Source organism: Marmota monax, unplaced genomic scaffold (genome assembly GCF_021218885.2).
Source record: "Marmota monax isolate L192 unplaced genomic scaffold, Marmota_monax_Labrador192_F-V1.1 WCK01_AAM20220418_F8-fsc00024, whole genome shotgun sequence".
Lineage (NCBI taxonomy): Eukaryota > Metazoa > Chordata > Mammalia > Rodentia > Sciuridae > Marmota > Marmota monax.
In genome coordinates this window covers 6,782,663-6,796,676 of record NW_026695224.1, presented here as the reverse complement: position 1 = coordinate 6,796,676, position 14,014 = coordinate 6,782,663, and positions in this window count along the sequence as shown.

Sequence of the window (14,014 nt, the reverse complement as noted above, 5' to 3'; positions counted from 1 at the left end):
CGGGGGTGTGGGGGGTGTCCTCTGAGGATAAGATGATGCAGATGGAGTATGTGGGTCCTCCTCACTGGCTGGCCTCTTTCTCCCTGTGGCATCATGGAAGATAATGTCTCAGCCCACTGTTTGCTTTGTCTTCCATTAAGAGCTAGCAAAATAGCAGCTGTAATTATAACTCCTTAAGATGATGCCCATTTGATTGAGGGCTAGGTTGGAAATATACCCTACATTATCATATGAAAAAGCCACATAAAGAGCTCTGTCTTCAAACTGCACAGTGAACTCTGCTCCAAGTGATTATCAATGAAGCGACAAAGTGCAGAAGAGGCGAGAGCTCTTATTTGACCATGGACCCATAGAAATATCACTTTGATGAATGCAAACACATTTATCATCAGTCCTGGGAAATGTTTTATGTCAGTATCTTCTCTAGGGCTGTTGTAGTTGAGTGGAAGAGAAGCCCATGCCCTGCTAGCTTAAGCAAGAAAGGGAATTTATTGTCAGTACACGGGGGGTGGGGGGGGTAGGTGCCAGAATCCCCAAGGTTGAGTTTTCTGGATTCTTCCAGAGAACCATCTAGAACCAAGATGCTGATTGTTTTGATTTGAGAGGTCAGAGGCAGCTTGGTTTCTCTGCTTTTCTTATGCCTTTACTTCCTGGAAGAAGAGCGGCTTTCCTTGCTTCTCTTTTTAGATGTCAGCCCTATAGCCCTCATTTTGAGCCACCTCAGTTATGCCCACATGTGGAGCCTCAGATTCGCATCTGGCAGTTCCAATTCAGTTTAATGCTGGGAAAGGGCATCTGGTTAGTCCAGTTAGGGTTGTGTTCTCTTCCGGATAGCAGGGGAGACCATTCACCTGCTCCAAATATGGCTGCCACGGCTTCAGCCCGTGGGCAAGGGGAGTTCTCTGAGAAAAAGGGGTTGTCATAGATACCAAAAGGTGTTTACTACAATTCCCTTCAGATTACAACTCATGAATTTATGTGTTTATTCATTTGACAAATACTCTTTGAGTGCTGAGTATGTGCCAGTCACTGGGACTACTGAAAGAACAAAGCAGACACAATACTTGACCTCAATGAACATTCTAGAATAGGGAGGGGGTGGGGACAGAAGAAAATAAATACAATAAATAGATGAAAAGGACTTTGAAAATAAATGAGGGAAGGAAAAAAGGGAGCACTGCAGACTGCAGGAGGAATAATTTTTAAAGATTTGGTCAACTTTAGTATCACTGAGAAGTCAATATTTGAGCCAAGTCCCAAAGGAAGAAACTGAGGGAATTGTGTGGATATTGGATGTTTAATTTGAGTGGATTTGTATGAACTCCCATCAAGCCATAGGCTGATAATTTAAAACTTTTTTTTTCCTTTGAAGTTTGTCACAGAAGTTTCTTTTTCAAGGAAGTAGGGACTTTGCGTTCATTCGATATTTATGTTTTTCAGACATCTCAAGTGTCTATAATTAGAGATCTTGGTTACAAATCATGATTCTTTGAAATTCAACATTAAATAATGAACAGTGCCTGTATTGGTTGGAGGAAACAAAGCAAACAAACCAACACGCTCAGTTTCACTCTTGAGAAAGAGAGTAGGGAAGTCACACAAGGTTAGCCAGACAGCAGCTGGAGATGAGTAGGTGGGGACACTGCATTCTCCAGGAAGCTCTGCCAACTGGGAGTGGGAGGGCAGGAGACTGGTCAGCAGGCTCTTCTCTACGGGATTCCAAGTCCTGTGAGTCTGGGCAATCACCCGTCAGACCTTTTAATACGTTCTGTTACTATTTAGGTTATGAGAGTTCCAGTGAGGTAAAACTTCTCAAAAATCTTCTCCACTTTAAAACTGGATAATAGCCAGTCCATAGCGGGATTCTTCAGCAGTATCTTTATATCCAAGAAGTGGAGGTCCATCAACAGAAGAATGGATAAACAAAATGGAGTATATCTTTCAATTTGTGTTTTCTGTTCCATGATTTTTCTTTCTTCCATTGTGGTTTTAAAAACAAACAAACAAACAGACACAAAATTTAATATTTTGTTGTGAAATGGTTGGACTAAGTCCTGGGCTGTCTGCCTCCAGATTTCTTGTTATGTTAAAAAAATAAATAAAATAATAATAATAATAATAATAACAACAACAACAACAACAACAATAATAATACCCCACTCAGTAGCTAACAGACTGCAAACAAAACAAACAAAAAACAAAGTAGGTAGTGGCTTCCTGGAACCCACTGACTTCTCGTGTGGCTGTCAAGACCCTCCATGCAGTGGTCTTAAAATTTGGTTCCCCTGAAGTTTTAGCCACTCTGACCCTCTTGGGGTCTGGATGTCCAGGGGAGCACACTCTCCCAGATTCACCTATGTTATCTCCTCCAGAAGTCTTTTGTAATCTCAATGTTTGGGACAATTTTACCATTCTGAGTGCCTGTATTTTTTTATGGTGCTTGGCCTTTTCTGTTTTCTGTTGGAACTCGGGCATAGTTTTTCCTCCTAATTACATTGTAAATTCCTTGAAGTCAAGAAGCATAATTTTTATATGACTATATCTTCCATAGCACCATCAAAGTGGTATGCATGTTGTAAGTACTTGAAATGCAAAAAATAAATAAATAAATAAACCCCAAACATAGTCAGAAGTTCCGGTGAAGGCTGACATGGAAACAGACGAGCATCTTAATAACACTGAATTTATCGATTCCATTATTTTGTTTTTGAGTTTGGATATATGGCACGTTGACATGAACCAAATGGAGGTCTCTGGGGTTATATTAAGAATGGAATTCTGTGAAGTCAAGTGGATCTGCTCTGGGGTTATTTTGAATCATTAAATGGTTAAGCCTAGTACCATAGAATTGATTATTTTCCCATATGGCCTTTTCATCATATAGACCAGAAATGTCTAATTTTTGCCAACGTGAAAGCTCCTATATTTAACACTAATTTTATGATAATATACTTTTGCATCTGTGGACTGAGAAAATTCAAGATGACAGAGCTTTGACAAATTCAGTGATGCTTTAAAAACTTTTTGTATCTTGCTAGTCCATAGTACCTTCTACATATATTTGAAAAAAAACAACAAAAACAATTTACTTGCTTGATACACAATATTTATTTCAACACAGACTATGAATGTTGCAAGTACATATTTTCTGAGGCTTTTCCAATGGAACTATTGATCTAAATATCAATTAATTAAAAATTTATCAAATATCTAGCTTTTGTGTAGCAAAACCAACAATAGCTAGATTCCATTCTGATACTTTTGAGCTTGTTTATTATTTACCTTCTCTGGGCAGGGGATGAAGTCTTGTCTTCATAACACTTGTGACAATCTTTCTTTCCTGGTTGGACTCACCTCATATGATGAAACCTGGATTGTTTTACGCAGAGTTAACTTAAAGAACCTCGTGTACAGCCATGTGCAAATAGCTTTTTGATAGCTGTGGTGGGATCTGGAGATAATGGCTAAGAGTCCCCTAGTTGGATCTTGTGAAACTTTGGCTTTTGTTGTTATTATCTAGTATCTACTCTTGTCCTACAGAGCCTTCTCAGTATTGGACCGGCCCACGTACTTAGTTTCTGGTTTAAAGGCCACTTCTGCATGGAGACCTTGCCTGATCCTGCTCAGCATAATAGGCTTGATTTTTGTGACATGTGTTGGTGTCATGACTCTGCAGTCACGATGGCACGCCACAGACCTCAGAGGCTCTCTCGCTCATTTTGTATCCTTAGCACATACCGACTGATTGATTAATATATGTTGTTGAATAAATAAATGAATTCTCTCTATTATTTCAAGTTGAGCGTAATCATTGCAGAAGAATCTCAACCTCAGCCTCATAAATGCTCAAAAGTAAAACCTAAAATATGGACTTAATGATTGCATTTGCACTTTGACTGTTCTTATATGTGACTGCTCCTATTTGTGCAAATGTTAGAATCTTTTCAAGTCTTCTCTAGTGTCTGATCTGAAATGTGTCTTGTCTCTCTTCACTGCTATGCAGTTTTTTTTTTAATAGCTCTTGATATCAGCCCCCTGGCTATAAGTCCCATGAGAACCAGGGCCTTGTTTGTCTGCTTTCTGTGGTATCCTTGTAGCTAGAATAGTTCAAGGCAAGCCCCTGACAAATATATTGTATACATGAATGACTGTTGATTAATTTTTTTTTGCAGGAGTATTATGATATAAATGCGTTAAAATGCTTCACATATAAACTAGCTGCTACTACCCTTTTCCTCCCGGGTGAACTAGGATGGTCTAACTAGGTCCACAATCAACTCCTGGGTTAACCTTGCCTGCTAAACTGCTTTTCTTTTCTGAAGGGACTCTCCAACTCCTTCCATCCTGACCTTCCTAACATCCACTGTGGTTATTCCCTGGATTTTTTTTTTTAAATCTTGCTTCAACTTCCAAGTTCAGTAGGAAAAACAAATTGAAACTTGCAGGGACCTGGACATCAAAAATGTGTATTTACGACTCCTCATATTACTCTCATCAGCCCTGAGGATTGTTGAGGAGAATAAATGAAGACATTATAGTTCAGGTTTGATCTCAATCCCCATTTGCATTCCGAAACAAAGAACAAGTCTGTGTTTCATTGTGATTGTATAATAGGAAGTAAAGGACAGTGGCTTATGTTACTTGAAGTTGATTTAAATTTTTATGAACCTGATACCTCTGAAAGGCAATAATCAAAATGAAGCCATGGTAATTATTTTCATTTGAAAACATCAGAATGGGACCTCATTACATTCTGGTGAGTGACTCAAGAGGAAGTATTGGGAAGGGAGAGCCTCGGCTCCATTTTGAAAATAAATGTCTTAGAATATTCAAGAAAGTTACGGAAGGAAGTAGGAAGCCAGAGGTGACAATTTTCAATCAGTATTCCAAATTCTTTTAATTAAGGATGTCTTGGGATGGTAGACTGTGCTGGGACATACATATGTATCTATAATAAACAAGATGTATTTTGCAGAAATGGATTTGGGTTTTGGCATCAACTTGATAGGGAGATCAAAGCACTCGTTGGCATTAGAAGGATTTAGATACATTTGTCATGGGCAGCTGTTATGCTAATCTCATTTATGCAGTTGTCAGCTGATAGGCTCTGATGAGCCAGCTGAGTGGGAAAATCATTATTCTATCCCTATTGTGATAAGTGTTATTTATTACTGTCAAATGGTATTAATGTTTGATTCAAAGATGGGGAGTGGGCACCATCTACATGAAGTTCATCCATTCATGGTCAACTGCAACAAAAAGGAATCGCTGAATTCCAGCCAAACGAACTTCATTTCTGGGTGAAAAAAGAATAATGGATTTAATTTGCATATGTTTTAAAAGGGTAATGAAGTAATATGATGTTTATCTTGGTTGAAGAGTGGCAATTTTCGTTGGCGGAACTCCAGCCTCATTGGAGCCATTGTGAGGCATTTACTGTTGGGTTGGTGTGGAAGGACTTTTCAAAGCAGCAGGTGCATTGGGGGTGGGGGGTGGGGGCAAGATGATTTATTCATTAGGCCAAAAATGAGCAATCTGGGCATCTATTTTTTCTTCATCTTCCTCAGAAATGTATTTGTAACTAAATCCCCTCTCTCTTCCCCCAGGATGGTGATATCCCCTGATTTTCGCATTCCTTTTGTGGCCTTTGACAATTTAATTATGTGAAATCCCTAACCTGTCACTCACTTCATTTCTGTTCCCCTTTTGTTATGATCAGATTTGCTGTTTCCACTCCATCTAAACTGATATCTGTACAGGCCTGGTGTTTTGGAATGGGCTGTTGCATTCTGGTTATGGGAAAGCCAGGAGACGGTTAAGGATGGTTACCAATGGCTGAGGGTTTGTTCTTAAGCATTTTGTTAAATTAACTGCTCAGCTGAGCTCTGAGTTGTTCAAAACGATTCCCCTCTGTTTGGAGACTTGCAGAGAGCTGTCCCCCTTCCAATACAGCTGCATTGGTTAATGCCGCTTTGGATTATTTTTCTTGTGTTAAAAATACAGATAACCTAATTATAGCGCCTCCCCAGTTCCCAAACGCCTCACTTAATGACTCATTAGTGCAGTAAGAACACTTTCCATCGCTTGCTAAATAATATCCCATTTCTGAGGACTTCATCTTCTTTTTTCGTTTTTGCTCTGGGGGAAAAAAAAAAAGTTTGACTCAACATATTTCAGAGCCTTTGGGTTTTGCTGACTGGCTACATTTCTATAATGAGCTGGTCACTCTTCAAGACCCAGCTTCTTTCTTCTTTTTGGTTTGATAAAAATGGGTCCAGATGACTCAGTTCCATGGGAGGAAGACATGGGTCACAGAGGTTTATACATCCTTGAACTCAGAGAAAACTGTCTTCTTTCTCACCCAGTATGGAGTGTACCTTCATTGGAATCCACAGTCTTCCATTGTAAGACTTACTCAACCATGTAAATGAATGGACCTTGGGACACTTGTTCCGGGGTTGGAAAACCTTTTTATTTTTAAATATTTTTACTAGCTATTGATGGATCTTTATTTATTTGCTTATATGTGGTGCTGAGACTTGAACCCAGTGCCTTACACATGCTAGGCAAGTGCTCTACCACTGAGCCACAACCCCAGCCCCTGGAAAACCTTTTTCTGCAAAGGACCAGAGAGAAGTATCTCAGACTCTGTGTGCTATACAGTCTCTGTTGCAACTATTCAATTGCTGATGGGTTTTTTTTGAGAGCAATCACAGGCTCTAGGTCAATTCATGTGTCCCAATAAATCTTTGTTTGTGGACTCTGAAATTTGAACTTTACATACTTTTCATGTATGTAAATATTCATGAAATATTGTTTTCCTTTTAATTTTTTTTAACCAATCAAAAATGTAAAAGCCATTCCTAGCTTGCAGGTCATACACACACAAGCAACAGGCTAAATTTGACCCATGGGCCACAGTTTACTGACCCCTGGTCTAGTCAGTCCTGGGGCACTGAAGTGCTCAATTCTCGCTTCATTTCCTGTCCTCTCCTTCATTCACGACTCTCAAGCCACTGGCCTCTTTTCCTTATTCTGCAAACATGCCAAGCTTGTTTCTGCTTCAAGGCCTGTGTCTTACTGCCTAGAATACTTTGCCCACTTTGGTTGGTTTCCTGCTCCTCATTTATTTGAGTCTCAGCTCTGAGTCCTTTCCTAATACCGCATTGCCAAGTGGACAGTGCTTTTAAATTCATGGTGTTTATGTTCCTGTCATATTTGTTTATTTATAAGTAAACATTTGTCTTCTAGAATGTAAGTTCTGTGGATCAGAAGCTTGTTGTCTTTTTGAGTGTGGTTCTGCAGCGCCCTCTCTCTGGCTGGTGTAGATGGTCAGACAGGGTTTGTGGACTGACTGGGGCATGTTAAGTACCTCGTGGGTCCTCTCTGTTGAAATCCACAACCACAGCAACAATTAGACCCTAAGAGCCTCTCTCAGCAGGTGGAGTTGAGAAACCACATAAACAAAAGAACATTGCAGAAGAATATGAAATAGAAGATGTGCTCTTGTATCCTTGAAATCATTTTGTATTCCTTTCCTAAAATCCCAACAACCAAATGAGGGAACAAATGTAAACACAAATAACTATGATACAAGACAGAACACTCCAGGGGCCACAAGGCTCTCAGAGGAGAGCTTACCTTCAGGGGTGTGGAAAGCACACATCTTCATGCAGGGGGCAGTCTGCACTGAGCACTGGAGCTGCAGAAAGCCGTGGGGAAGATTTGCCACAGGGTCTGTGTTTGCAGGTCTAGAAGAAATGTCCAAGGGACCCTGACTTCTGAGTACTCGCCCTGTTGTAATAAAGAGATGGAGATGAGAACCTTCGAGTGCGCTAATGTTCTTAGGGAGCAACGGGCAGCGGGGCATGTTAAGTACCTAGTCGGTCCTCTCTGTTGAAATCCACAATCACAGCAACAATTAGACCCTAAGAGCCTCTCTCAGCAGGTGGAGTTGAGGAACCTCATGAACAAAAGAACAGACATGACAAATTGATGGTCTTGAATAGGGCTCTTGCTGGTCTCTCTGGCCTCCTTCCCACCACTCCTACATGCACCCTACACTCCAGTTTCCCCAAGGTACTGTTCTGTTTCATACCTTTGCACAGGCTGTTCCTTTTTTATTTTATTTTTTTAAAAATATGCCTTTTATTGTGATGGGCCTTTATTTTATTATTTATTTGTTTGTTTATACGTGGTGCTGAAAATTGAACCCAGTGCCTCACCCATGCTAGGCAAGAGTTCTATCTACCACTAAACTATAACCTCAGCCCCCTTTTTTTTTGTTGCTTTTAATGAAGACATTTCCTTCACTTCTTCATTGGATGTCCACAGGGCGAAAGAAGGTACTAAATGAGTAAAGCAGACACCACGGGGTTTAGAACAGACTGGAGTATCCTCCAGTATCTAAAGAGGAGGCTCCTGCTCAGCCTTAGACAGTATTTTTCAGCAGAGGAAAGTGGACCCTGGTTGGCAGATGTCCCAAGATTTTTTTTTTTTTTTTTGGTGCTGGGTATTGAACTCAGGGGCACCTTACCACTAAGCCACATCCCCAGCCTTTTTTTTTTTTTTTTTTAATATTAAGACAAAGGCTCACTAAATTGCTTAGGGCCTCGCTGAGTTGCTGAGACTAGAGTCAAACTTGGAATCCTCCTGCCTCAGCCTCCCAAGCTTCTGGGATTACAGTCTGTCCTCTGTGCCTGGCCAATATTTTTAAAGAAATTAGAAATCTGGATTTTTAAATGTTAGTAATTATTTTAAAAATTTAAAAGAACCACAAAGTACGGCTGAGGGTCAGACTTGATCGCTGCCAGCTGTTTTGCTTTCTTGTCTAGCTAACTCCTCCTCCTGCTTTAGGATTTTGCTGAGAGTCAACTCTTTCCTTTATTATTTTATTATACCTTGGCCACCCTGTCACTAATGACGCCCCTCATCGGGGCTGTCATTCACACTGGACTCCTCAGAGACCCCAGCTAGACCATTAGCTCCTGGCAGATGAGGTTTGGAAGGCAGCATGCTTAGCCCATTTTACTCTGGCCTCTTGGGTTGTCACTCTAGCCTCAGCAAAACTGCATGAAATCCACCACTCCAGGGGCCACAGGGATGATGTTGCCCAGGAAACATTACAGCATTCTTTTACGTGGACCAGGGAAACATCACTCAAGTTTTATTTCCAGAAATGCTTGACTACTTCTAAGTAGCTGTGTAGTGGTGTGTGTGTGTGTGTGTATGTGTGTAGTGTGTGCATATGTGCATGTGGGGTTCATGTGTGGGGTGTGCTGTGTGGTGTATGCAGGTGTGCATCGTGTGTGGTGTGCATGTGGTGTGTGTATAATGTGTGGTGAGGGGTGTGTGTATGTGTGTGTGTGTGTGGTGTGTGGTGAGGTGTGTGTCGGGGGGGGTGTGCCTCTGTCTTTGCTTCGGCTCTTAGGGAGTCCCCATCCCTGCTCCATTTAGGGTGCACCTCTTTCAATTGAATGTTTACCTATTGGCTTTCATTTCATTTTTCTCTCACGCTAGTTTATTCTGTTTTATTTTGTATGTTTTTTAAAAGTAAACTTACCCACTTTGACATGAAACAGGATGTGAGTAAATAAATACAAATCACGTTTAACTTCATATTTTTTTTCTGGGTTGTCCTCTGAATGAGTTATGGGGAATGGGAGGAAATGAGCATGGAGAGTCTTTGGTCTTTCTTCTCTTTTCACACTGGGTGTACCAGAAATACTTTGTGTATAAAGTATACTCAATGAATATATATACCAAGTGATGAAGAGACAATGAGATATTTGATCATGCCAATCAATTTCCTTTGGATGATCCATTTAAAGGGGCAAACAAATTGATGGGACAATCCACAATTTTCATCATTGAGAATGAGGACGGGTATTTGAGATTTTGGTTTTTTTTTTTTTTTTTGCCATATTTTTATAGTTTTATTGCTAGTCCTCCATACTGAAGCAGTTAACGAGAATAAGTTTAAGAAGACTGAAATTACATCACATTATAACTGACACTTCTAGGATTAATTTTACAACTTGTGATTTTAATTTTGGTGAAAATGTATTTAAAATTATCTCTTGTCACCATCTCTTATTAAACATAATGAAACTTGATGATATTCTAATAACATTAAACTGTTTTGGTAGTCACTGAGGTTGGTATGAAAAGACTATTCAAGCTAAGAAAATAGTGGATCGTTTTTGAAAGAAGTATTTGGGGAGCTTTGAGAAGCTGCGTCTTTCATTCATCTCGCACACCACATTATCCCTCACACCAGTGGGTAATTTAGAAGACATTCTCTATGTTAGATATGTTAATATGCAATTAATGGGGGGGAAATCAAGGGCATTTTAGTAAAGGAGGAAACAAGAAGAGAGATGGATCACTTCACTGCTATTTGTTGTCTGTATTCCAGGCTGATTTTGATTATTAGCAGGCCAGGAAAAGTCCTGAGTTCCCAAAACCTGGTAAGTAAAATTACTGATGTAACTAGGTCATTGCATTTACAGTGGGGGCTGAGAGAGAGGGTGGGATAGGGAGAGTGAGGAGCAGAAAGGAGCGGAGGGTGACTCTGAAACCCCCACTTCTCCCAACGTGTTCATTCCTAACTGAGATGGAGCTGCATCCAGCCTGACAGCTCAGATGGCCCAGCCGTCTAATGGAATCGGTGTTGTGCAGGGGAAGCTTGGCAGTTCATGCATTCATTCTCATTTACCTACTCATTTGTTCCATTATTCATTCAATAGGTATTTATTGAGAATCTACTAGATGCCAATTACAAAATACATAGTACTAAAACCTTGGGGTGTGGGTGGGGAATCAATGGTCAAGGACTTTAAGGCTCCACATCTGGTCACCTTCTAGCTGTGTTCCACATGGAACTGCGTGTGGTCTGTCCTCTGCCCTCGTTGGAGGCGTGCTGAGGGGTTTATTGGAAGTACAGGGTGCAGAGGGGTAAGGTAGCAGGCACGGGTGGGCACACACTGTGTTACAGAGGAAAGAAAGTCTTGGAAATTTCTGAGATGCCCTTTTACAGGTGAGAGTTTGCATTAACATTCCCTCTCTTTTCTATTACCCCCTTCTCATGAATGTTGATTAGATACTTTCTATAATTTTTATTCTGGGATTGTGTAAATGTGTATGTCTTTTGTCCTTGTGTTTTTCTTATTACTCTGCAATCATTCTCAATCCTGGCTTTCTCTTGAATATTCCGTTTATAGTCTATATTTCTTTTCCTGGACAGTTTTCTTCCTTTCCTTCCTCTTCATAGTCAAGACTTTTTTTTCATAATTAATACATTTTTTTCATAGTTTTTTCTTTTGCTATTTTTTTTGATTCACCGAAAATCAACTTTTTATTTCCAACTCTTGCTAGAGGTTGATTTTTTTTTCCCTGCATTTTTATCATGGAGAGTTTTGAACAAAACTATGAAAGTAGCGCGCCTCTCTGTACTAATTACCTATTTTTCAACAACAATCAACTCGTGGTTACTCTTACTTCTCCCAAATGTGACCTGACTTCCTTCTTCTCTCTGTACCTCTCCATCTCCCTCTTGCCTGCTGCTTTCTGTGCTTGGATGTTCACGGGTCTTGTGGGCATCCTTCCATCCTACCATTTGCTAATACTGGGTCTCTTTCACTTCCTCGGAGTTTAGCTTTTATGGCTCAGTCTGGGTAACTCTGGAACAAGGAGCTGGTGTGCATACCCCATCCCTGATTGCTTCACATCTTTCTCCACATTCTATAATCATGGAATGTTTCTATTTGAACAATGATTTGCTAAATTTATGAGCCTTTCCATAAATGAGTTGACTTTAAGATGCCCCCATCTCTACATTAGGATTCGAATCAGCGCATTAATGAATGGGTGCAGAAATGAGCCTATTTGCAAATTGCTAGCTTAGACTTGTCCTTGTTTAACTAAAAGCTTTAACTAAAAGCAGGGCTTAAAACACTGAAGATGATAAAGCCTCTTCCATCCTCGAACATTTCTTGGTCAAATCGTGCTTCAAAAGAGCTTAAGAAAATGTTCCCTGTTTGTTGACAGACCAGATTTATAACAATGAAATAAAGCTTAAATCAGCACATAAATCATCACACAAAATAATATTAATATGGTGTTTTAAACTTACAGTCTCAGGTTTTAAAAATACTCCTAGAAATAAAATCGTGAGCTGTGATTGATGTATTTTCTCTGTGTTGGCTGGAGTCCTTCCTGCTTAATTGGGCTCAGTCGATTTTAGTGTGTTTCCTATGATATTTCCATCGTACAGCTGTCATCCCGAAGAAAGAATTAATATCAATAATCCAGTGATTGGATTTAATCTGTAAGATTAGTCATCACCTAAGCGACAGAGACCCAGACTGAAAAAGAAAACTCTTGTCAATTTTGTTTTCTCACGCGATAGTGTAAGATGGGTATCCACACGTACGTGTTAAAATCACACGCTCGTGTGTATTTCATTGCATTGTTTTAGAGAACAGTGTAAACCATTGTGCTAGAAGAAACTCTCTCCTCCCAAATGGCACATTGTCTACTCTGATTTCGCTTCTCACATATCCAGAAGCTGCTTGAGCTGGTGCTGATTTTTGTCCTTAGAGGTTTTCATTTTTGTCCGTTTGTTTTAACAAGCATTGATTGATATGCCCTTTTCTCAATTACCCAGGCATTGCTACCTTTACTGTATAGATTGAGAGATAAAGACAGAAAGGGAGAAAGAAAGCTGGAAAATAAAGCTACCAGGTACTTTTCATTCTGCTGATTCAGACATGACATGCATTCTTATAATTGAGCAGATGGGGAGGCAGGGGAACAGAGAGCTTCTGCATTTTCTGGCTGGTACACAGCCCTGCTTATTACCTAGGTATAAAGTGAGTCAAATAGGCCAGTAAAAGAAAGCTGTCAGGCAGGGCATCAGGTAGACCAATGATTCCTGAGAGATGCTCTTTAGGTCATTGGGTCTGTTGAGATGTGCTGAGGACCAAAGGGTTTGTGGATCATACATGTTCTGGAAGATTGTGTCGTGTCTCATCCTTGAAGGTCACAATGCAAAGTAGCATTTTAGAGATTCTGAGATATACTGAAATAAAAAAAAAAAAAAACAACTCAGTGTGAATTTTGTATACCAACAGATTGCACAGTGGAAGGCTTTTTGTATGTAACACAAGTTCACTGGAAACACTCAGGGACATTTTTGCTTTAAGTGAATATCCATTTTCAATGACTCTGATTAACAAAGTGAACACTGTAATCTCAAGTGCTTTAGGATATAGAATAATACCCAGGTGTAATCTGTCTTCCTAACACTCATGACTCAAAAAACCCAAAGAAAGTCAGTTTAAGTAAGGCAGAAATCCATCTGTCAATCCATTCACTCATTTATTCTTTCAATAAGCATTTATTAAATCCTACTTGGCCTGGGCAAAGTAGGAGATGTTGGTGAGATAACGATGAAAATCTAAGTCTAATGACAGTAGGGAAAATTGCCCCAAGAAAGCAACCATGACCTCAACCTTAGAAGGTGACTAGATGGGTAACTGTCAGCAGATGGGAGGGGGCTGATTGTGGAAGGACTTCCCAAGAGAAGCGATTGCATGTGCCAAGATGTAGATGAGCCTAGAGAACTCGGGGACTTGCAGGTGAACACAGCTACCATTCATCCCCAGCTCTTGTTTATTTAGGCATCATCTTTCTCTGTTACTAGTATATAAGCTTCCTGGGGTAGGGAGTTTGTGGAGTGTTTTCTTCTGTGTTTTTCCTAGTGTTCTGTAATGGGGCCCAGTACATTCTTGCATGACAGGAAGCCTGGTATAACCAAGATCAACTGCATTTGAAGGGAAGATGGGATGATGGGGGTGGGATGGTAGGCAGGGGATGGATCCTATGGGACCCATTGGTCATGGTTGAACCCTTAGTGGTAGGTGAAGGTGAGCCATTAAAGTATAGTAAGCATGATCAGATTTAGACTTTAAAAAGATCACTCTTGCAGGAGAGATGGTCATGGCTTAGGAAT